Source organism: Cyanistes caeruleus, chromosome 3, assembly GCF_971803275.1.
Source record: "Cyanistes caeruleus chromosome 3, bCyaCae1.hap1.1, whole genome shotgun sequence".
NCBI classification, from domain to species: domain Eukaryota; kingdom Metazoa; phylum Chordata; class Aves; order Passeriformes; family Paridae; genus Cyanistes; species Cyanistes caeruleus.
In genome coordinates this window covers 107,712,264-107,737,871 of record NC_141703.1, presented here as the reverse complement: position 1 = coordinate 107,737,871, position 25,608 = coordinate 107,712,264, and the positions used below count along the sequence as shown (strand labels likewise).

General features: G+C 36.2%; 2 long non-coding RNA genes across 3 annotated transcripts; one reads left to right on the top strand and one right to left on the bottom strand.

Moving 5' to 3' along the window:
- Positions 1-800: 800 nt before the first annotated feature.
- LOC147654427 (uncharacterized) lies at positions 801-20,294 on the bottom strand. The gene is made up of 3 exons (XR_015285211.1): positions 20,006-20,294; positions 19,831-19,906; positions 801-4,272 (listed from the first exon to the last, which is right to left on the bottom strand). It is a non-coding gene; the product is annotated as an uncharacterized LOC147654427 (long non-coding RNA).
- On the top strand, positions 20,205-25,296 carry LOC111944076 (uncharacterized). 2 transcript variants are annotated; one of them, XR_002871158.2, is made up of 4 exons: positions 20,205-20,287; positions 21,849-22,041; positions 22,852-22,940; positions 25,206-25,296. It is a non-coding gene; the product is annotated as an uncharacterized LOC111944076 (long non-coding RNA). The 2 variants fall into 2 exon arrangements; XR_015285212.1 differs by lacking the exon at positions 25,206-25,296 and having other exon boundaries at positions 20,207-20,287; positions 21,846-22,041.
- The last annotated feature ends 312 nt before the right edge of the window (positions 25,297-25,608 follow it).

Below are 25,608 nucleotides of genomic sequence, written 5' to 3'. Positions count from 1 at the left end.
TGCTTTAGCTAGGAAGCATCACTCAAGGTGTTCCTCCAGAACTGGCAATAAGTCCCTTACTCATGATGAAACTATAAAAGCATAATGGATTGGATAATGAATGGGAAAGGAGCCTTAGCAAGGTGTGCATCTCTATATCAGATTTTTCAGGGTTGCACAATATGTGATTAGCAATGCCATCAGGCTTTCTTCCCTTTATTTAATGGAATATTAAATGAAAAATAATAATTAAGACTTACTTTCAAGAAGGTGAGCATTCTGAATTCCAGGTGCATCTTTAACATCCAATTCTCCTTCCCTGGAGTAGTGCAAGAGTATTTAAGCACAGACCTCATTGAAAACAGCTTCAGTCATAAAAAATAGATGTGGTCATGTTGGTACAGAGTTTTTGGGCTGAAGTACAATAAAATATTATTTCTATATTTAATTCTCACTCTTGTGTGATCCTGAATTCAGAGAATTAAAGGCTGTTGTCTACACCAACCTTGTCTTCTTTGAAAATGAGCTCAGATCTTCAAGGAGAAATGTTTTGCTTAAAATTAAAAACCAAACCAAAATCCACTTGGAATCAGAATGTATTTTCATGATTTTGACAGTAAAAAGAAGACACCTTTTGAGATTTTCATCGTTTTTTGGACAAACTGGTAGTTGTGGAAGACATTGGTATTGCTCTTTAGTTTTCTCTTAACCATTTCCTTCTTTTTTATCTCAAAACCTTGGAAACAAATTATAAAATCCAGCTGGAGAATGACATGATTATGAATCCTTTCAGAAATAAATAATAACACAGACTCAGATTAGCATGAATAGCTGTTTGTTGGGTGGTTGGGGCTTTTTTACAGTAACTCGGTAGAAGAAATAAATCTTTATCTTTTTAAGCAATAAAAACTGACAAGCAGTGTTACCTATGGGAAATCACATTTGCCTTAGCATGGGATAGTAAAATATGTGTCCATTTATATTTTTTGATGAAAAAATATGCAGGTTTAACATTAGACAGTTTAAGATTTCTGTTGCCCTTTCATTTCTTTTCTATAACTTGTAATTGATTTGGGGATGTAAATGGTATAGCATAGAACTGCATTGCTTTATCATAACATTTTTAGTGGATTTTTCAAATTACTTGTGTGGGGCTTTGCAGAATGGATATGTAACTGGTACTTGGGTAGAAGTAGATTTGTCTTTTAAGATGAAGGCAATGAAATCCTCAAAATTAGCAGTATTTTTGTTACTGTCCTTGTAGGATTTGCCTTTCATAGCATGTGTGAAAACACCCCTTAGGCTAATCACACAGAAGTGCTAAAAAAGCGTACTTGGAATAAAATTATAGCATCATGATTTCTTTCATATGATCCCTTTTGGGGAAGGACAGAAAGGGGAAAATAGAGAAATTGTCCCACAGAGGAAAAAAGATCACTGTTATGAAAAAGGCTGACATGTTCCTTGTTTTTGTTTGCCTTTTTTATTTTAATGTACTACAGGACACTAATGGGGTTATTGAATAATAGCAAGGACATATTATCATCCACCTTCTACTTTTTATTTGACTGAACACATGTTCAAAGGCAAATAATATGTGTTAGCTAAAAGTCTTGCTATCCCTTCACATTTATTCCAAGCTGGAGGATAAATCTGCTTTACAGTTTTGTTAATGGCCAGCTTTTTAAAAACAAATAATAACCTTCCCCCCAAAAAATTGCTACCAACACTCTCTCCCCTTCCCAAACCCTACTGAAATTCAATTGACCATGCAGAGAAAACTTCCAATTTCAGTGATTCCTGATGTGTTCTGTATTAGAAGCTTTAGGGGCTGAGCTTCAAGGTTGCTTTAAGGGAGGCTCAGACTGGAAAAGAGGAAACATTTCTTTAGGGAGAAAGTGGTCAAACACTGGAACCAGGCTCCCAGGAGAGAGAGGGAGGTGGCCAATGCCCCAAACCTGACAGTTTTTGAGGTTATTTTTTTCCTGTTATGACAATTATACCAGTGAATCTGTTAAGCTGAAAAGCTGAATATTTTTAAACAAAACAAAGCTGTGTCTAAAGCTTCTCTTATTCAGTATTTCTTGTATATGAGATATTGTCTGGCCACACTAAAAAGTTGTGTCTCCTGACACAACATGAAGGAATGGTCAACTAAGAACAAATAATAAGCTTTAGTTAAAAGGGTTATAGCTATAATAAAAAACTATAAAGGCTGTGGCAGTTTAGTGCTAATGCTTACTTGGAAAAAAAGTTGTTTATTGATTGGAAATTTGTTGTAGGATTATTATTGTAGCTTCAGTTTTATTGTTGTCTTGAAATGTGGCTTTGCACACCCATGGTCATTTCATCGTCAATTAATTTAGGAAAAAGAAAAATGTTTGAAACAAATCTAAAGAAAAGAATTTCTATAATGGTTCATGCATCCAGAGAATGCTATAAATATGAGATCAGTAATAATATCTGGAAACCAAAACTAAACTGGAATGCAGAGATGGTCTCAGGAAATGGGCAGATTTAATTCTCCAAATCTGTACATAATCTCAGTCTATTATTACACTTTGAAAGATTTGAAAGCAATGCATGAAAAATAACTCAATTTTCTGGCTAACATGACAAGTTTTGGCTCATTAATGGAAACATGGAGAGTGAGAATTGAAGATATATATAAAAATGAGGATCCAGTAGCACAGTCCATACTTAGAGGGAGAATTATTGATTCCTCTGGCTTATCTGAGAGGTCCAGAAACAATTTTTTCAGAGATACTATTTTTAATGACATATGAAGCAAGGTTTACAATAATTAAAATTTGAGAGGTGTCTCTGAAATTCATGATGAGGAAAAATGTAAATAGAGAATCTTAAGAAGCAAAACTTATGTAAGAACTAAAACAGCTTAATTTGACTCTCTTTTTTAATTAGAGGAAAAAGATATTGCTTTAGTTCTGAAGTGTGGGGAGAATTGTGCAAACACAGTCTTTCTGCTGAAAACCTGAATTCTAGTCAAGTAGCTTAAACTGTACATTTTATATTGATTGTTAAAGTTAGGAAAAATGAACACCACTGATTCAGTACCTATCTTTTTGGTGATTTGCTAAATTTGAAGTTAATTTAGGATGGCATTCTCTGCAAATTTTCTTTGTGAAAATGTCTTAACTTTATCCTGGAAAGGAATAAGATTAATTTTTTAAACTGTGAAAATATAGGAATAACAAGTAAAACATTATTAAACCAATTTATAATACATTTGAACATTATAAATTTACACACATTTTGTGTATATAGATAGATCATATGCGATTTACATGGAAAATTATATATATTTTATCAGTCATACTCTTTGTTTTGCAACAGCAGATTGCAAGTCACGTTAATTTTCTGTTTATTCTCTTCATTTACTTTAATTTCATTGTTTCCCACTTAGAATAATTCATTAGACAAATGGTTTTTCAGTCGGAAAGTCAAATGCACTCTCTCTTTGTTCACGGCAGCGTAGCGGGTTGTCCTTCCTGTGAGTGGCCCTTCTGGAAACCGTAGTGCTTGAACAATTGCTGATAGCACTGCAAAAGCACCTCATGGAAAATGAAACTCACTGCCTTCTTGATTTTGCTACAGATGCCACTTATCCACACGAGAGTCAAACTGCACTTTGTTATGATGATGTTCCGCTCGGAGTAATTCATGTGTCGGTACTCCGAGAGTGCAGTTGTGATAGAGTGGTACCTGAGGCCTCACTGCTTCACACCTGGCAGAAAAACTCTGCTGATTCTGTAAATTCTGGCTCCCTGCCTTCCCAGTAGGGTCTGTCTTTGTTTCACTTCAGCATTCAGAAGCTGAATCACAGAATGGTTTGGGTTGGAAGGGATCTGTGGAGATCATCCAAACCAACCCTGCTGCCAAGGCAGGGTCACAAGGCAGGTGACACAGGAATGTGTCCAGGTGGGTTTGAATGTCTCCAGAGAGGGAGACTCCATGACTTCCCTGGGCAACTATTCCAGTGTTCTGCAACTCTCAATATAAAGAGGTTCTTCCTCACACACATACTGAGTTCTGCTTTATGGCTGTTGCCCCCTGTCCTGTTGCTGGGGACCACCGAGAAGTCTGGCACCAACCACTTGGGCCCTGCCTTTGAGATATTTATACACATTGATGAGATCCCCTCTCAGGATTCTCTTCTCCAGACTGAACAGGTCCAGCTCCCACAGCCTCTCCTCATAAGAGAGATGTTCCAGTCCTTTAATCATTTTGTGGCCTTTGCTGGACCCACTCCCGTAGCTCCTTGTCTTTCTTGAACTGTGGAGACCAGAATTGGACACGATATTTGAGGTGTGACCTCACTAGGACTGAGTAGAGGGGGAGAATCTGCTCCCTGAATCTCCCTTCAATAAGCATTTCTTATTCCTTTGTGCATATCATTAATAAATTTAATTGAAAAATAACCCAGCTATTCAAGAATCTAATTATATTATAGTAGATAGTACATAACCTTTATACCATAGAAAAAATAAAATTGTATAGAAGAAGACCCTGTTTGTACAAATATACATACACTTATGCATGAAAGTGCAAATGATTGTGATGTTTTCACCTATTTGCATTTTCTTGTTTGGACTATTGCATAGGTATAAAATAGGTACTGAGATTTTTTTTTTAAAATGCTATTTTTAATGCTATTTAAGGGACTTCACACATACATCTCAATGGAAGGGAAAAAAATGTGACTCAATTTCCTCAGCAGCTGTGAAAATCTTAATAATGACTGATAAATTGTGAAAATTCTAATTCCTGAATCAGCAAGAGCATCTGAGAGGGTAAACTGCAAGGTGTCAATATATTTCAATAGAAGTAAATACTAATCTGTATGAATCTAATTGACTAAATGATTTTTTTTTTATATACTTCTATGAAGTTACATAACACTAGTAGGTTTAACTTGTAAGGGTCAAAGAAAAAAACTTAGTTTGAAACTGCAATCTGTCATTACAGCACTTCTTAGTGTGTCTGACACACTTGAGGGTTCACATTTTCACCACTTATGAACTTCAACAAGACAATTTTTGAAGTGCAACTATAAACTCAAAGAACAGTTTAAGTCTTCAGAGGTGCATCCAGGTTCCCTCTTTGTTAATTTCCTGTTATTGAAAGACTGAAATTCTTTGCAAATAAATTTAAACTTTGCTTTGAAATGAAATATTCCCATTTGTGGCTACTTTAACAGACAATGAATTGTTGCTTAAGTAATTTTAATTTTCTTCCTTTCTTTTTACCTTGGCATTTCATTTCATCTGTCTCATTTCATCTGTCTCCTGCAGTACATTGAACAAGTGAAAATGTTTAACTAGACAGAAAGTAATGGAAGGACTAGCATGTACACCTAAAATTCAAGTCCCAACTATTTCCAAAGCCATAACCAACAAAAGAAATAAAGTTTATATATGCTCTCAATAAAATGCCTCTACAGCATAGATAAAATACAATGTACTGCTAAAATACATTTATATTTTGCAACACAAGATACAGGGAGGAAATGTTGCACTAACAAAACTATATAAAACAAGCTATATTTTTGTGTAGTGATACATAGAAATAATAAATATTAATGTGTTAATGAGGGGCTGTAATGGCTGTTTATTGTGCTTACAGTTATAGGAACAATAAGTCTAGTTGTTTCAAACAATTCCATTTCTACTTTTCACCTTCTCGTTCACAGAAGGAGAACACACCAAACTGCTTTGCAGGTCATTTAGTAAAGACTTTTAAACTCAATTTATTGTGACTGTGATGCCTAAATACAGGGATAGGAACCACATCCATAACTTTTCTCATTAAGTTTTATTTATTACTGGCAGGCTTTCTCCAAGATCTATCCCTTTATTAGCTGCTAGAGATACCATTCACTCACAAGAGATTTGAATGTCATTGGCCACAAACTTCTTCATCATAAGTTCCAGTTTGCAAAGCTTTTCCTTTGCTGTTGCTGAAGGCAGAACTATCTCAGTCCTTAAAGCACGTATTTGTTTCTAATGGATTTCTAGACCTTTAAACACCCAAACAGCAACTGCAAAAATACCCTCAAAACTGAGAGTTGCATTTTTAGCTCCTTTCAGTATAACATGATCTCTTTTGATTGTTTGATTTGAACCAGAGTCCAGTTCAGTAAGAAATGATGCAGATCTCATACTACAAATCTTCCACTGAAAGAGAAATAGTACTCCACTGAAAGAGGCAATGTGCCCAGAAGTACAAAATTCTGAACTTGTACTCATGGTTAGATTTGATTGTTTCTCCTACCAAGTTATGGGAGGTGTTCTGCATATCCTTCCTATGCCATCTCACAATTTTCTGAGTTCTAGAAAGGTAGTTATGTTTTCCTCAGTGTTTTGAACTCCATAAGTGAAACCCAGGGCATGTTAACTAAGTATTTCAGAACAATTTTTTAAAACATCCAAATTTTAAACTGTTTTACAAATTTGAATTCAAGAAATGCACGCATATGCTACTTGATGTTTTCTCAAAATTATTACATTTGATTTAGAATTTGTAATTGGGTCCTTTGCAAGCAATTATTTCACTGTGATAGTCTTGCAAATGTGTGGAAAAGAAGCAAACCACAATATTATCAATATTAATGAAAATTATTAAAATGGTTGTTTATTAATTGGATACTAATCTAACATCAATTAATGATTAATAAAGGAATCATAACTCTAAAATTTATAATTATATAATATATTCTATATTATGATTCTATAATGTTATATGTTATAACATTATATTTTAATTACAATTATTTTTATACAATTATAATTATAATTATAACATTATGTTATAATTATAACATTTAATATTTACACTTCAGAAATACAGGAGCTCTTAATGCCATTGTTGTAGAGATTGAATTTTTCTGAAGTTCTTTTCTGATACTTCATAGATTTGCATAACACTTAAAAAAAAAGAAGCTGTTTGATAATTATACAGCAATATATACAGTTAATATATAATTAACAAATATATTGTTCTGCATCCTGCTTACATAAGCAGTGGTATGAGGTTGTGTCAGGGCAGGTCTAGGTTGGATATTGGGAAAAGGTTCTTCACTCATAGGGTGGTTGGGCACTGAAAAGGCTCCCCAGAGCAGTGGTCCCAGCACCAGTCTGACAGAGCTCAGGAAATGTTTGGAGAACACTCTCAGGCACAGGGTGTGACCCTTAGAGATGTTTCTGTGCAGGGCCAGGAGCTGGACTCAGTGATCCTGATCGGTTCCATCCAGCTCAGGATAATCTATATGTCAAATGTGTTGGTCAGTCAAAGGCTACTGAGAAGGCAGCTTAGATGAACAGGCTGCTAATTGTACTGTTTGGTTCCACTGGCTTAAATACAGGGACTCTCTGTAGAAAATTTGGCTTATGAAAAATTGTTAAGTGCAGTTTGTTGGCTAAATTTTACTTAAAAGAAACAGCTTTCCTGTTTTTTCCTAGACAGCCTTGCATGTGATCTGTTCCTGCTCTCCAGTCTCCTCAAAAGCATCTTATGACAGGTGACTTCTCTTAGCTTTTATTTGCCTAGCCTAAATATTGCTTACAGAAATGGCATAAATTAACGTGTTAGGACCACAAATAACACAGTAGAGAAAGTGTGTTCACTTTCTTGAAGTCAGAATATGTTTGAACCCTTTAATGAGAGTAAGCATTGTTTTGACAATGATTCAGCAAGAATAGTTATAACAAACCTAAGCTACTGAATTTCTTGTAGTTTCAGAAAAGACTCTGTAAGGAGGATTTTGTTACCTTTTGCAATATGATGTGCCTACATATTTTTATTGTGGCATACTGCTTTTAATGAGATCGAATTCTTTAATTTTGTGTCTGTGTCCTCATGAGAAATGAATCTAAGTTTGTGTTTAATATATCTGTCTTACAGGAATGTCTGTCAAGTTGTGATAGACTCCAAGCTAGGTACATACTATTTTTTCCCTCTAGTACTTTAATTTTTTGCTAGTCAAGGTCTGTTGGTATGAAATTTGAGATTTTAAAGCACGATTATATTTTGTAAAATTGTTGCTAAATATAAGCCCTGTGTTGATGATGCAGAAGATAATTAGGATCAAAGGATATTTTTATGGGCAGAAAACTTGGGATACAGTTTTTTCACTGACTTCTTCAGTTTTGTAACCCTGTAGTGACTTTTGTATCATTTTTAACATTTGTGCTGTTTTTCAAGGGGGTCAGAAATGTTTTGTCTTGACAAAATTTATAAATAAAAATTATCAGAGAGTAGTTAGCTGGTGTCTTTGGGATATTCTCACTACAGAAGTGTTAAATAACCTGGATTTCCTCCTCACCCCTGACTATTTGACCTCCCCCACACACCAATATATTTCTTCCTAGGAAAGCCCTTTTTCCTGGAGGTCTGGCACATTACCCTAAAGGGTTGAAGAGCTTTTAGATGTAGAACTCTTTGCCCCCAGTGCTGTGGAACAAGCTGTGCTGCAAGCACACAGCACAAGCTGTACCACTCTGAAATACTACTGTCTGTCTTCTCCCATCTGCTGCTAAAAGCATCATCACTTCCCTTCAGTCAGATTAGAAAGACCTACTGTTTAAAATCCAAAAAGGAACAATGTCCACCAGTGTTCTCATGTCTATAACATCTTCATGTTTTGATAGCTCCTTCCATTCGAAAATTTCAGTGTCACAAACATGAGTTAATTCTGGTATTCTCCTTTATAAGTAATTTTATTTTTTTTTTCCCAACAGGTAAGCAGCACAAAGTGCTGGTCTCTAAAACCTAGACAGCTATCACTGACAAAATGAAGGATTCTTACTCAGAAAATCTTAGTCTGTTGTGAGCACAAGCATCTTTCATTGCCTAATTACAGATTACACATGAATTAACTTTTGGACACTCTTAATGAAAGGAGATGTCTATTTCAATAACAGCCTTCCAGTCAAACCCAAGCTGAAGAAATTAAGTGTCAAAGTTTAACAGATCTTTCTTGGTTTATTAGTTATATTATTGTTTAAAATAGAAAAATAATACCTTTCCAATGCCCAAAGTCCAAAAGTTTTACTGTCATAAGGAAACATAATTTCTTTAGTGTATTAGGTGTACATATAATGCTGGTACTGACAAGAGATAATTCACAGTGGAGATTAAATAAGTAAGAAAATAAATTAATGGTATTGAAAATATCTCACTTTGAGAGTTATAAAATTGAAGAATATTTCTGTTTTTGAATGCTACAAAAGATTCTGAATTAAATATTAATCATTAAGTCTTTTTACACTTTATGCAGATTCTTCAAACTTATTTGAGAGTCAAATAGTAGCAAGCTGAGAGGAAGAGAAAATCTGCAAGGAGAGCTGTGCTCAAAGAGGTTTAACACTTAAAGGAAAAATATATATAACTCAAGTGGAAGTTCACAGGTATATCTGCCTTACTAAAGAGTAATGTAATCAAGTATCTGGGCTAGAATTCTATCAGAAAATAAATCTATTTTCTATGTGATGCTAAGTAGATAATATGAGAAAAAAGTAAGCAAAAAACCCTCATTAAAAAGAAAACAAACAAGAAAGATAAATTGCTAACTGCTATTTTAATTTAAATAACATAACTCTTAGGTCAATGCCATAATATTTCTCATGCACATTAATTTTGTGCTGTGCAAATATGCATTTGAAATCATAACACTTTGGGTGCAGACTTGTATTTTAAAGAAACCCCAAGAAAACAAAGCCCCATAGTCCAATATTGAGTATTACTTTGTCTTATTGTTAGATAGTGCTGTGACTGATGCTATTTATTCCAGACCATGTCTGAAAAGCTAAGTGTTTCCAGAACATAGTTTTGAGAATTATGAAAGATATTCTAGAAGTTTTGTGTCTATATAGTCATCTAAAACAGTCACTGAATACTTGAATAAAAAGTAAAGGATGCAGAGAGCAGTAAAACTGAATGCAAGATCCTCCAACTTAAAGGAATTGTGAGAACAAGCAGGACAAAGAGTGTTTTCAGTTTCCTCCACAGGTATGAAAAGACCCTGTCTTTGTTAAGTACAGTGAGAGCAACATGGAAATATTTTATATAAAATGGGATTATTTTTTCTGACTTGAATAAGAAGGTTGACTTTCTGTGAGATCTGAAGCTCTAGAAGAAAACCTTAAAGAAGGAAACCTCTTCTGCTTTATCTTAGTGTCACCCTTCTCTGACTGTGGTTTGTTTGGCACAGTCACATTCTGGGACAAAACACATCATGGCTGAGCTGCAACCACTCCATCAGTCTTTAATTCCAAACTGTTAAAATCCTCTGCAAGCCTTAGGCAATTTTTAGGAATTAATCCCTTGTCAGCCTCATGGTTTAACAGCTTGGGTTTTTGTAATGATATTCTCTATCCCCATGATTCGTAGTAGGCAGATTGTTTACTAAACAGATTAAAAATCAAGACACAGAAAATTGAGCCAAACCTCTAGTCTTTGTGATTACACATAATTTTCTAAAAAATAGTGCTAAATGTTTTCATGGACTCAAAAAGAACCTGGATAATTCTGGGTGAAAAAGATCAGATGAAGCATGCTAATTACAAAGGGACCACCTTAGCACTGGAAATCCTTTATGGTGTAGGAGGGTGTAAGAGCACCCTGGAAAATTATCACTCTGGTTTTGGCCTTTTATTCTGGAGGAATGCACTGCTGTAGAGAGAAATTTGAGCAGGATGGTCTGTGTTCTTTTATTCCTATAATTTCTCTTATATATGCATGATTCAAAGTAATCTCTCCAATTCCACACCAGCTTCAGGTCTGAAACTTTATGTCAATACATAGATTTTTAGTTGCTTTAATGTTCTGAGAATTTTGAACATTCTGGCTTTCAGTACTAATGGTTTTCTTCAAAGAAAATGACATTAATGCTGAATTGAAAGATCCTGTTCTTTAAATAATCCCAGTGTTTAAACTCCTTAGTAGGGTTAGATTTTCAAACAATTTGAACCACAGTAAAAAAAAAAAAAGTAAAAGAATGGTGCTGTAAGTTGGTGAGAAGGACCTCTCTTGTGTTAATAACATTAAGTGTTTGATTAGTCTGTGTTGATGATACCAGATAATGTTGATGTGAGAAAAACTGAGAATATACTAATTTGTTAAGATATTGTTCTTAGCAAGTTTTAGAAAGAAGATCAGACATAGGGAAAGAGTTATTGCCCATCTAAAAATGAATTCTATTTCATGGCTGAAGACAGAATGGATCATTAAATACACTCACAAAAATCACTGCAATGAACTTTCATATCCAGTGTTGAGTATTTACATTTTTAAAGATAACTTCACAAAAGAGTGTGATACTAGGAATATCTTTGGTAAAGAATAGCTTTAAGATTTGGAAACTCTAAAATTTGTATTAGCCTAAAAGCCACCTGAACAATCTGGAAAACTAATTAAATCTTTAAAAAGATGCTTTGAACACAGTACTGTGCAGGGTGGCATCCATATATTGAGTCAAACAAATAATCTGTTAAGGTTTTTTAACATAATCTGAAGAGAAGACCTGTAAATGACATTATGTCCATTCTAATTTTCCCCTTACATTGAAATTAAGCAGTTTTATGTTACAAAGCATGTTATAAAACTATATCAAAATCAATGATGTGGACAGGTATATCTGGGCACTTTTCTTTAAATGTCTTTGATCTAGAATTCCCATCTGTACTTCACTCCATCCTATGCTCAGCCATTAGATCACCAAACTGCAGATGAGGGGCGTTGAGCATTGGTGAACAGCTGAAAAAAAAATTTGGGTAGCTCAGTGCAAGGTTGCTCAGCACAGGTGTTTGCGTAATTATGATGTATTAGAAAACCTCTTTGTTCAATAGCCTTCAAGCTGCCTAGAGAGTAAATTCCAGAAGTTTTTAGTGGAGATGAATACCTCTGAACAAGGCTGCAGCAATCACCTTTTCGAGGGAATATGGATTTCTTACTTTCACAGGTCAAGGTATCGCTCCCTTGAAAGTGGCTCTTGCATGCCATGTAATAGACACAATGGCTCCTTTCTCCACCTCCTTCATTAGCAGGCAAGTTACAAAAGAACTCACCAGGCAGATATTTGAGCAATTGCTGCAAAAAGAGGCCATGGAAAAATGCTGCAGTTGTTCCAGCAGCAGTGTGTGTCATCAGGATCCACTACCTAGGTGCTAAGGACAGGGGAAACAGGAGTCTGAAAAACTCTTGACTTAAAGTGTTCTGGGAATAACAGAATGCTTGCCATTTTATTTCTAGCAAAATGCAGTTTAATTGTGATTTTATAGATTTCTGCATATGTAGGCAGAGGCTGGCCCAAAGAGAACATTAACAGCCCTCACCTCAATAAACACAAATGATGGAGTGTAGGAAGAGCATGCCAATACAATTTCTACTCCAAGTCATTTCCCCTTAGAAGTCACTATAACTAGATGAAGCTGTCTCCAAGCTATTTAGAAGATGTTTAAAATAGTTTAATCACAAGCAAATGTCAGAGTATTTTTGCAATCAAACAAAACCCACCACTTCTGTACCTTAATGCACCTTTAAGGACATCACAGAAAATCTCAAATCTTAACATGCTTCCAAAGTCAGACTAGCATGTATTTTTAGCCCCATTTCACAGATGAGAAGCAAAAGTGCTGTAACTGGAAAAAAGCCGTCCAAGATAATAAAACCACTTTGACTGAAACTTTCATCTAGCCAACAGTTTTGCTTCTGATGCATGAGAATGGACAGAGTGGGACCTCTCCCACTTCTTTATTATTATAATATTTATATATTATTATTATTTCTTCTGCCTTTCCTCACCCTGCATTTTAACTGGAGGCTGTAATTTAACACTGTAAGAGGAGCCTGTCAGGGCCCTTTTTCCATGATGCAGACTTTAAGCTCATTGCAGATCCAAAGCATTGCAACAAATGGCAAAAACTCCACAATTATCCTGAAAATGTATGTATTTTGTTATTAATGCTTCTGCCAACTAACTTTGGGTTTCTTAATTTTGATGTGCAAAGAACGATTGTTCTTTGTTCATGATTTTAAATATCTAAGAGTTCACTTTGCCAAGCCAATATGTCAGGTTTTGCTTAGCACTGAGAGCATTCCATACTTTTGGGGATTTTTTAACCCTGCCTTTGTGACAGTCCTGGCTTTTAGCTGAGGAGACTGAAATTAATCTGTAATTCAGGATATGACTGTGCCATGACTGTACATGATGCCATAATGATGGTCTCTTTTAGTCTCTGCTCTTTCCCTAAGCTTCTTTTTTCCTTATTCTACTTAGCCTTTGCCTGTCACTGAGTGTCTGGCTATTAATGTTTTCCTAGTGTTATGGGCAATGACAATTAAATATCTCTTCAGAATGATAACAGCTTGGTTAGTGACCATCACTCTATCACTCTATACTCAAAATAAAGAGATTTCCCCCCTCTCATGTATCTATCCCCCTTATCTTACTCTATCCACAGTGATGTTCATTTTCTCCTTGTCCCATAATTGATTGATACCTTGAAATCCACTGCAACTCCTGCCAGTCAGTTTTCATCACAATTATTTTAAAGAATTTTATATCATCAGAACACTTAGTCACCTCATTATTCCCTTCTTTTTCTAGATCATTTATGTTGAGCAGTAGATATCCCAGCAGAGCTCCCTGAGGGACTCTGCTGTTAAACCTCTACTTTTGTTGGAGCTGATCACTTAATCCTACTATTTAAGCTATTTATTAATTCATAGGAAGACCTCCCCTCTCGTCCCATGACAGCTGAATTTCCCATGAGTTGGGATATTATCCTAAGCCATAGTGTTTTTAAATTCTTTACAGAAACTCTAACAAAACAATTTAGTGCTAAATATCAAAATTCTCAGTCTATATATTACAATATTAATGTAAAAATAAAAGGCAACCACCTCCCTCCCCAAAACTCCTGCTAATAACACCAGAAAAAACATCTATAATGTAAACCTCAAAAGATTTAGCATTTTAAATTATGTAGAAAAGGTTCAAAATTGAATTTAAGTTTGTTACCTATATTGTGAGATGTCTCCTTCAATGTATTCCTTGGTTATTTTTGGTTTACCTATGGGATATTTTTCTGTAAATTAAAGATGAATTAAAGTAAAACAGGAAGTTTCCAGGCTGCAATATTAATGATTGGTTCTGTGGAACTGAATTAATTTTGGAAAACACAATTTACAGTTCCTAAAAGCTAGTAATAAGATAATTGATGCAAAGCTGTAATATCATTTGGTCCCACTTGAGAGAGAAAACTTAATATTAAAATAGTTTTGACTGACAACATTGCCATTTATCTTCCTAGCAGGAGTCAAGTGAGAACAATAAAGTGAGAAAAGTTCTCTGTGCTCTGTCCGTATCAGCTGCCATCATGCTTAAAATAAGTGATGCAAACAATCCCAATAAGATTGTGTTTCTCAGATTTTGTGGATTTCAATACCAATTTCAATTTCAATAGTGGAACTTTAATACACTGATAGGAATTGAGAAGTTCTCTGGGTATGACACTTTGTGGACTAGAAAGAAAAAAACCCGAAAGTTTAGACATCCCAGGTGTCATCAATTCAATCACCAAAATTAGATGGCTGTTATGTAAATTATGCAAATATGAGACTCAACCTCGTCTTTCATATTTGAGGAATGAAATATTTAATGATGTTGACATTTTTAATTATCATCAGGCCTCTGAGTTAACTCCTAAGTGAGATCAGTGTTATTACAGGATCTCTGCAGGCTCTGCTGGACATTTCTGCATCACATCAGACTCTATTGAACATGTGTTAGCTGTGTTTGAAAATCTGAAACAATGGACAATAAAGAAAGAAATTTCCAAAGTCATCAAACTGATAAATTAATAGGCCCCTTGAAAACAGGTCTGATCTTTGACAGTGGTCAAAATCTGACCATATGATGATGAGCATTCTTCCAATATCTTTTCCTGCACCCCAACATTACTTTTGCTGTAAGTTTCAAAAAAGTGTCTGCAAAAACTGCACTATTAGGAAGGAAATTTTATGAGAAAATAAATACCATAACTCTGAACTTTTTAATTTAAATTCATTTATCTGTCTCACATCACTAAACTATATAGTTCCTTAGATTTATTTAGCAGGCAGAAAAGAGTCAAAAGATAGGCCATTCCAAAAATTTAATTTCAGCTCTCTCATTGACATGACTCACAGAAGTTTCCTGATAGCTAAACCTCAGCTTTTCCATCAGCAAAAGAGGGATAACAGTGCTTAACTGAATCACAAAGCCAGTGATAGTATTGCTGTTGTTTGTCCTATTTTGTAAGTAGATGTAATCATCTGTGTTACACAGAACTTTCTGAGAGGAATCTACCTATCTAAATAGAGATCTTAAAATCCTGAGGATTAATTAATTTATGTTTGCATAGTTCTTTGAAGCTGTGTAACACTATATAAATGTTAAATATTATCTACTCCTAGCAATTGACTAGGACTTTCGGTAGGCACTGCGTATCTCAGTGCACACAAGCCCTACAGCCCAAGTCCTGTAAAACTCATAAAATTATTAGTTTCCCTGTTAATATTTTTTCTGTTCTCTTCTCTATCCTTCATATTTTTTTTGCCTAGCCTGCTGAAAGAAAAAAATGCCAGGTAACTACTCATAAAACCATTTCAGCCTGCTACTTTTAATTCATAGAATCTCTCCATCTTAGTTCAAAGTTAAAAAAACCTCAAACCAGTGCAGAATGGCCTGCATGCTCACTGGTGGGGAAGGGACACAGAGTGTGGCAGTGAGCTCCTGTAGGGAGAAAATAGGGATTCATATGGGACAATAGTGTGCTCTTGCATATTTTAGGGAGAATCAACAGGGTGACATTGGACTCATGGAAGTGAGAAGGATAATGTGATTTTTATATGTACACTCTGGTTAGCAGCTAACTGTCTGTCCTACAATTCCTCATCAACAAAAAGAAGATATAGCTACCTTTTGATAATATATATATGCAAATATTCAGTTTATCTTATTCAAACTACAGAATTCTGCAGGAAAGTGCCCAGCAAAATAAGACAGTTGAAATCTTTAGCTGCTACTTCATTAATAGCAATGATTGATTTCACAAACTCTCCAATATATTTTTTTAAAAAATAAATTGTAATTTCCAGTTGCACTGAGCATGGAGAATTAACAGAAAATGCATTATGGTCCGTTAATAGAGTAGACAATGAAATCATCATATTTTAATCCTATTTTTAAGGATTAAGTAATTTATAATGCTCAGGTCACTGAGCACTGAAGACTGTGGGACTATATCTTAAATGTCTACCTCTGTGTTTCTGAGTCTTCAAGTCCAACCTCACGCCCTAAATACATCCTGACTCCTTCTTGAAGTGAGATCTGGGAATTCACCAGCCCTTTCCTCTCCTGATCAGCAGCTCCTTTTCTGGAAGGAATTCTGGGCACAGTTGGAACCTGAGGGTACATTTCCAACAGTGCCAGTCTGGCTGATTAGGAGTGAGGGGTTTTCTGTGACACACACCTATCACTGGGTATGGATCTGGCCTTCCATGGTGTTACCTGCTTAAAAACAAGGAGTGAGAATGATTGTCAACTGCATGGCAGTGGCAGAAGCAAAGTTATCACTTAGTGGCCTTGAAACAAGGACTCTCTTGAAAAAGTTCTGTCACACACAGTAATATCAGGCTGGAATTGAAAAAATTGCAAGATTTCCAAGGAAAGTAGAATCAGAGTCCTTTTTATTTCCAGTGGAAAGAGTCTGCACCCAAGTGCAGTTCTCTTTGCTGCAACCTGAACAATTCACAGAAACTCTGCTGCTAATTGTGACATGGGTTTTTGACTCAGGTTTCTTCACAGGGTATGAAATTGTCCTCTGGCACTGTTACCTGCACATATCTAAGAAACTAAGGCAGAGCTCCTTTTTTCTACTAATACTTCTCTCCCTTGGGATCACCTTCTGACACATTGCAGAGACAGATTTCTTGGTTCATCATTTCCTTCCTCTGACAGGAAAAAAAATGTCAGTTTAAAGCTTTACTCTATAAAAGTCTAAAATACCAATGCTTCCTACCCTGGCTGTACAGTGTGCTTCTATCACATCCTTTCAGAAATACACTAAAGTGTGGTTTAATCTCATGGAAACAGGTAATTTGGCCATGGGTGATACAGTGTGAAGGGTATCCTGAAAATTTTGATTGCTCCCCATTTTATTTATCTTGGTGGGGCAGATTAGAGGTTTCACAGATGGCAATCATTCCTCACATTAGCTGTCTAGCAAGGAAGGAATGAAATCTGCTCTATAAACTTGAAGGCCTCCTTATCTGTTGCTGTAACTCAACTTTCTTTTCCCTCTACAAAGTTAAGGGCACCCTAGTGAAATTCCTGAAAGCCAAGTAAAAGAGGAGAAGGACCTTGTGTTCTGCTATAATTCTCAGGGAAATACTCATCACATATCTTATGCATCTCCACTAATATTTGCAGCACTAGGGTCTATTTTAACAACATAAAACTCTTGAATGATGCTGTTTAAGGAACCACTGATAAACACAGACTCAGGCTGAAAAAATGTAACCATTTTCTAAAATATATTGCCCTTATTTAACAGCAAGATTTTTTTTTTTAAATTAGGGTTTGCATTACTTGCTAAATTTAGTATTTTAGTTAATGAATACATAAAGGAATACTAATGAACAATAACTAGGAAAAAAATATTAATGTCTTTTTCTAGTAAACTGGAGGGAGAGTGTGACATATCAGTAAAAGGCAAGTAGATGTCTGTTCCTTCATTGATATTTGTCCTCATGTAGCCAAAATTAGATTAACTATCCCTTAATTTATTTAAATTAATGACAGATTTTGTACAATTGGGATTTTCATCTTGATGGTTTGTGGGTTTTTTTCCCCCTACATATCCTATTAGTACACCTATTTCAAAATAATCTACCCACATTTGCCAAATCTGCTGTCACTCCATACAAATCTAGCTAGTAAAGCCTAGTGGTAATGTCAATAAACAGCAATGTAATAAAAAATGTGGTCCATAGATTTCTTCTCTATTTAAATCATTTTGACACTTAGTTATCTGTTTTTACAAGTGAGCACTTTATCTACCTTTCTTGTTTTCCTAATATCAGTTGTGAAAGTGAACACTTGCAAATTCCATTTTTGAACAGCAACTTTAACATAGTTTTTATCTGTCCTTCTGAAATTTTTCCTTTAATTTCTTTTTGAATCTGTATTGCACTGTTAAAAAATCATCTTTTTCAGAAAGAACAGTACTGAGTTGATATATCTGCCTTCTTATAATACTCCTAGCTTATAAAACACTGGCCTTGTGATTACTAACTCCTTGAATAACCACATTCAAGTCCAAGGCATTGGAAAGAAACATGAATCATATATCTGACTACAGCATCTGAGTGAGTCAGTGAAAGGCTGACTGGTTTATGACCCGAAGCCCATGGATTCAATAGATGTCTTTCATTTAAATGAGTTTTAGGTCAGATCTACTATGGCTGGACAAACACTGAAAAATCAACAGCATTCTTTAACTGGAGTGAGTAGCCTGCTTAAGATGATGAAGTATCATATATTACATAACTAAAGCTGTAAGAAATGCCTGTGTTCTGTTGCCTGTTTAAACAAAATCAAAGGTACCTTGAAAGAACTCAAGTGGACGAAAAGCTGTCTCAAACTGAGTATGTTAACAGGAAAACTGAAAATATCAGTGTTGCTTTTATCACTGAAGCAGAAATTATGGGGTTTGGGAGGAGATTTTTAACACTTTATCTATACCTCAAGAACATGAACTTTATTGAAAGACTTTTCTGCTTGGTCACAGATATTTTTTATGAATGATTCATGTGTATTTTTTTTACTACATTCTATTTTGCAGCATTAAAGAAGAGCGTGGGTGGGAGGTGCAGGGATTAAATCTTTCCAAAAATACCCCTTCTTTTACTTTACCCCCTGCTTTATCTGCAGGCCTTGACTGTTTTGGATATAATTTCTTCCCAGCAATTCCATTCTCCTTGTTCCTTAGCAATGCCTCTGTCCTTGACTGCATTTCTGTCTTGGGATCTGCACTTTTTTATTTTCTGTGGACTAAATGTCTGCTTTGTTCATATTACTTGCTGTTTTAGAATTTTTCTGGGTCAGGAAACCTAGAAGAAATGATAAAACTTTGTCTTTGGGGAAAGCCCTGAATTCTTAGAGCTGACCCTACAATGAGAATATCAAAGTCAGTGACAAACCAAAGGAGTAGAGAAGATATTGTGAAATTGGATAGCTTTGATGGTATAATATAAAAAAGAAAATAGACATTGAACCAAGCACAAAACACTTTCCAAAAACTTAGAAAAATCCAAAACTCTCTGGAACATTACTGAACTCATCCTTCATATTACTTTATAGTTTTGTAAAACTATAATTCTATTTTTGCTGCAAATTTTTAAGAATGAGGGGGTCTGGATTACTCCTCTGTGCTACCTAACATTGCCCCATGGGAAATCAGTTGAATTTTACCACTGCTGGTGTTATTTTTTACACTAAAAGTGTATGAACCACACTGAACAAAATCTGGAGATAAAAGGCTGTAAAATCTTTTGAGTGTTCTAGAAAGAAATGTCAGAGACATTTTGGAGACATGTCTAGAAAACAATGTCAGAGACAGCAGCATAGCCCGAAGAGCAAGGCCTCACAATTCTTTGCATAAACTCCCATGAAGAGCCCCTCTCTGCAAGGTGAGAAAGATGGGATAAATGCACCCAGGATTAAAGGGAGGACTAAAGAATAATCTGTCAGGAAGAGAAACCTGTTTTCCTAACAGTGTCTGTCCTTACCCAGTTCCTCTCAGAAGCAGCAGGGCCCTGTCTCCCTCAGGCAGCAGCAGTGAGGCTCCAAGTCGGCCTGCAGAGGCTGGAGAACAACAATGGTCAGATCATTAAAGAAATGAACTTGGCAGCGTGATGGAAGGGAGACAATGGGGCTGTTCTGCAGGAGTGGATTCCAGCTCACCAAGACTGAATAACAACCTCAGATCCCAACATGACCCGTGGAAACCACAGCTGGAACGAGCTCACTGGAAAAGCAAAGTGCTTGCCAGCAAAAGGGAAGGATCAAGAGGAAAGATGTTCAGATCAAATGCACACTTTTGCTGGAGCAAAGGCAACCAGGACTGACACGATTTCCCCATCAGTGATGCTTGACTGGCTGGGAAAAGAAGCAGCTCCAAGTCTTGCTGTGAGAGAAAAAGAACTCGTAAAGTCCTGCAGCCAGAACGACTGCCAGCCAGATCAGGTGTACTGCTCATGAATTGTGGAGTTGTATTGTTGAGGGAATTGCTGAGGGAATAACAGGTTGAGGAGTTGTATAAACACTGTAATTGCTAATGGGAAAACAGCTCAGCACAGCTCAGTATCCATTCAACCCATGGTGTGAGAAGGGGTAAAACTACTCCAGGTTGACTCCAGCCTCTTCCACACATTTCTCATATGCCCTGTTTTAATTCTCCTTGCTATCTAGGAAATGGGGACCGGTAATAACTTGCCACAGGTGAGGAAAAAAGTCCTTTAGGTATGATAAACTCTTCAGAAAATAGGACATTGATAAAAGTAATGAACTGCATTTCATGAGATTTTTTTTTTAATACGGCATAAGAAATATTCATATCCAAATTCTAAAGAGTGAACATCATGGGGTTTTTTGAAAAAAAAAAAGAGTTTTTTCTTGACCTCAGAATTTTAAATTTTCCCTCTAGTATATCTGGGATCATGCACAGAAACCTTTAGGGAATGAACATCCAATAATGGGTAAAAAAACACCCCAAAAACATTTTCCTGAGTCATCTGTCTATTTTTTTCTTCTCTTAAAGCTGTGAAAGGGAGATATACTTAGGACTGTGTGCCTTTTACATCCAAATTTTTCCAATTACAGGAAAGCAAATCTGCTTTTAAGCTATCACAGGGAAAATAATTTCCCTCCACAAGATGGCTCCCACAGTGAGAAACTCTAGGCTCTGAAGATTTCTTTTTTTAATTCTTCAAAAACTAATCCCAAATCATATGGTTTAATCTGTCTACTTTTAGCTCCTGAGGATTAATGTTTATAAAAAAAAAAAAAAATTGTTTTCTTTTATGCTGCAATTATTCTCTGGTGCAGGATAGATAACTTTGTTATTGTGATTGCTCACAATATGGGACAAATTTCTCAATGCCTGTTTTGATTATTTTTGCCAACAGTGTATTTTTTTTCTAAAAAATCTAATACAAGTGGTCATTTCATGCCAGGGATGCCTAATAAGAGCTCCCCTCTGAAATCAATGAGGAACTATGACTAAAAATCAATGGTTACATATGATCCAAGTTGTTTTATTCTAGAATATTCTATGACAGTCTTTGGGGATACAATAACAAAAAACAATTCTGGGTATTATCATCACAGACACACCATTTTTATGATTTTTCAGTGACAGAGTTTCATGGAGCTTAACAGATTAAAGGGAAAAGAAAAAACAAGGAAAATATATAAAAACGAATCTGTAGAATTAAAGAATTTTATGACTGTAAGAGTGTTTACAAGCACCCTACCTGGGAAGTTAATACCCCTTGCTCCTGATGCTCCAAAATAGTGATGTGCATACTCACATTAAAACATTCTCTACAAGCTTGAAACCGAGAGAAGATTGAGCCATGTGGTTTTGTCTTGTTTTGCTGTTGGTTAAGAGCACACACAAATGAAACAGAAATGAACCTTGGTATAAGTGAGCCCTAACATTCTGGTTTTGAGCCTTGAGCAGCACAAACAGATAGGACCAAGTTTTGTGTAATTGTGGCTAATTGCATTTTTTGCATACCAGCAGTACCTGGGGCTTTCTGTCGCTGATAGATCTGCACACAGAAACTGCACTTGCAATTGTGTCAACATCTGTCTCAAAAGGAGCTGAGAGGCTGAGGATGAAATGCTTGTGTTGTTTATCTGCATCTCACTTAGGCTGAAAGTATATTGAAGTGCCCAGTGCTGGTGAATTTGCACATCAACCAGTGAAATCCATGGTAAGCAGTTACTTTGTTTTTAATCTCAAGAGAATGTTTTATTTTTTCTTCTAATTCTTCGTGAATGGTAACTGTGCAAAATAATTTCTTCCTTTGAGCTTATTGACAGTCACAACACAGCATTCTGGAAAAGATAGTTCCACATAAAAAAAAAATATATATATTTCTTTTTTTGCATTGGTTTAAACAAAAAAAAAAAAAGTTGCAGGTATTTGTACCTTTCAAGAGGCAGATATTGAAAGTGGTGGAAGGTCATTTATAAGTTCAGAAGGATTTATGGTAAAATGAGTGCGGATGTTTCCTCTGACTCAAGTTACCTTCTATTTAACTGACATATAAATGAGCTTTAATTAACCTGTTTGAAAATGATAGAGAAATAGAGAAAGACCCAGTGCCAATTTAATAACTAATGTCCCTGTTATGCATGCCTGCTGGAAAGCCTGTGGGAGAAAGAAAAAATCACTGGGCATTTTGTAATGTTCACCTTGCAAAGCTTTGTTTCCCCAAGCCTTATGTATTCAAAAATTTGTCATGCAAAAATGATGCAAATCTGTAGTTTACATAGGATGTATAACCATGGTGTTTGGTAGAGCTTGGGGAACTTCCAGCAAAACACAGTTTAATTGGAAAATGCCATTTCATTGAACCTACAATCTTTTGCTCCAGATTTCTACAGCTGAGCAAATATCCAATGCTCTTAACAATGAATCTGACAAGGACATCAGTTTTACTGAAAACTGGAGGGCTTGGGAAGGTTTGTAAAAATCATCAAGTTTTTATGTTATTTTGTTTTGCATTTTTATTTTTCAGTGAGTAGAAAATGTGCATTTTCTCAGTCTGGATATTGGCAGAGGGATCATCTATCACCTGCCTTTCCTGGCTAGCATGGGCCCGCATTTGTAAGTGCTGTGCTCCCCACACAGTAGGGGAAAGTCAAAAAAACCCAAATAACTGGAGAGATACATAATTAATGGGGGGCTGGATGGAGTGGAGGAAAAGACATATTCTGTTCTTTCACTTTGTATGTGTCAGAGATCAGCTCTTTTAGTATCCCAAAATCTGAGGATGTAAAGGGCAGCAAAGAAATGGGCTGCATCAGACTGATTATCAGAAATATTGATTATATGGAGCAGCTAAAGAAATGAACTTTTATTTTTGATTTTGTTCAAGGAGTGTCATTGAAGAAATCCTTACATAAAGTTTGTTCCCTGATATCTAATGATGCTGTCAATAAGAAGCCTTTACAAAGCTTAATCTGAAAGGCGTGCAAATTTGCCTTCTGTACTAATACATCTGTCCAGACATTGGATTCAAATCTAGAGGGAAATTATATGAAGGTTATGTTCTGAGCTGAAAGTGCTATGTGGGAATGAGAGGAAAAAGCTAAGGCAAGATAAAACAATAAATAAATATAAGGCAGTTGAAAGAGTTAAAGTATTTATTACCTATTATGTCATAAGGCACTGTCTTATGTTAAGCACTTTTAGAGTGCAAATATATTTCTCCTGAATCTGTGATACTATTTAAAACTATAAAAAGACTCAGAAAATGAATTCCTGTAAAAAACCTACTTTTTTAGCAAGAAAACAATTTAATTTAAAAAAAAAAACCCAACAAAAAACTCATGGAAATTGTAGTTTATTCATAAATAAAGAAAGCAGAACATTATAGTTGAGAAAGCTACACCTGAAAAATTAATTGTAGTTTATATGGTTTTTACCGACACCTCCTTGGACACCTCAGGCTTCATTACACTAAGACTCCAGGGAAAAGAAGTTCCTGGGTACACTAAGACTCCAGGGAAAAGAAGTTCCTGGGTATTCTAGAAAGCACTTAATGAAAAAATAGAGGTCTGTTCCAAGTGTAAAGTGATTTTTTTAAAAAAAATCCATTTCTTAGTGATCTGTACATTTTGCCAAGGAATATGTATCTGAGGTCTTCTGGCTCCTTTTGGATCACTGTCATCTCAGATTCCTAAAGGAAATCTACTTATATGTAGGAAGAGTATACTGAACTGTAGTTTCATGTATTTCTAAATGAAACAGTAGATCTCCTTAAGCCATTCAGGCAGCTCCATCCTTGTGCATGTTAATGACAGTTTTGTTCACTCGGTATTATAGTCCTTCTAAAAACTTACATGAGACATGGTGCTGGTTTTGGGTGGGGTAGAGCTAATTTTCTTCCCAGTAGCTGATAACTGGCTGTATTTTGGGTTTGTGCTGGAAACAGTGTTGGTAATTCAGGGATGTTTTCATTACTGCTGAGCAGCAATTGCACATTGCCAAGGCCTTTTCTGCTCCTACCTCATCAGCAAGTGGGCTCAGAGAGGGGCACAAGGAGATGGGAGAGAGCAGAGCCAGGACAGGGGACATCAAGGGATATCTCAAACCATGTAGCAACATGCTCAGCATATGAGGCTGGGGGAAGAGGAAGAAGCAGGGTGACCTTCAGAGTGATTTGTGATTCTAAGTCTCCAGCAGATACGAAGGGAATGCTGCTCTCCTGGGGATGGCTGAACACCTGCCTGCCCATGGGAAGTGGGGAGTGAATTCCTTGCTTTGCTTTGCTTGTGTGCAGAGCTTTTGCTTTCCCTATCAAACTGTCTTTATCCCAACCCATGGGTTTTCCAGCTCTTACCCTTCTGATTCTCTCCTCCACCCTGCTTGTGAGGGGGTGAGCAAGAGGCTGGGTGAGGCTGACTGGGGTTAAACCACGAGAGCCCTTTTGGGCACCCAGTGTGGGACAATGGGTTCAAGGCAATGACAGACCCGACTGGGAGGTGCTGGATAGAATCCATAGCTATTTTTGCTGTTCAGCTATTAATGGGCAGCTCCTGTGCTTGCCATGGGGCTCCTTTGCCTGACTGTGAGAGTCTGGTGCTTGTTAGGGGCTGATTTTTGCTTTCACTGCTTGCTGCTGTGTTGTGCTGCTGATCACCCTACTCTGCTGTACTGGGAATGTTTTGCAGTGGCGGCACGTGGCCAGTCCTGCTGTACTGGGCAGGCAGGAACTCCAGTGTGAGCTCCAAAAGTGTGTCCTTTAATAAGAATTTTATGGAGTTATGCTGAATTAGTGAGCTCCACAGAGTACAGAAGATGGCAGGAGTATCTGCTGCAGATCGAGGTCATCAATTAATTGGGACATGTCTGTGTCTGTGCAAACAGGTTCTGATGATGCCCTGAGAAGAGTGAGCTGTTGGGGAGATTCAAAAGTCCTTTATCTGTGGTGATGGCCCTCTGAGACAAATAGCAGAATGTGAGAGAGGAAAAGTGTTTTCTCTCAATTTATGCTCAATTAGAATAAGTTGAAATATATGGGAAGTATAAAACAATTTACTCTGTATTCTCCAGAGATCAATTAACTAGAAATATTGAGAACTTTTATTAAAAAGAGGCATAGCAAAGATATCCTATCTCACTACTCTTTCCTTTTCTTTTGAATCCTCTGCACCAAAGATTTAACATGTCCATAATTCCTTCATGAACTTAATGATCTTTTCCCTCATACAGAATGTCACCACATCATACTTTGTTGTTATTGGCCCACTGTGTGCAGATACATTTATAT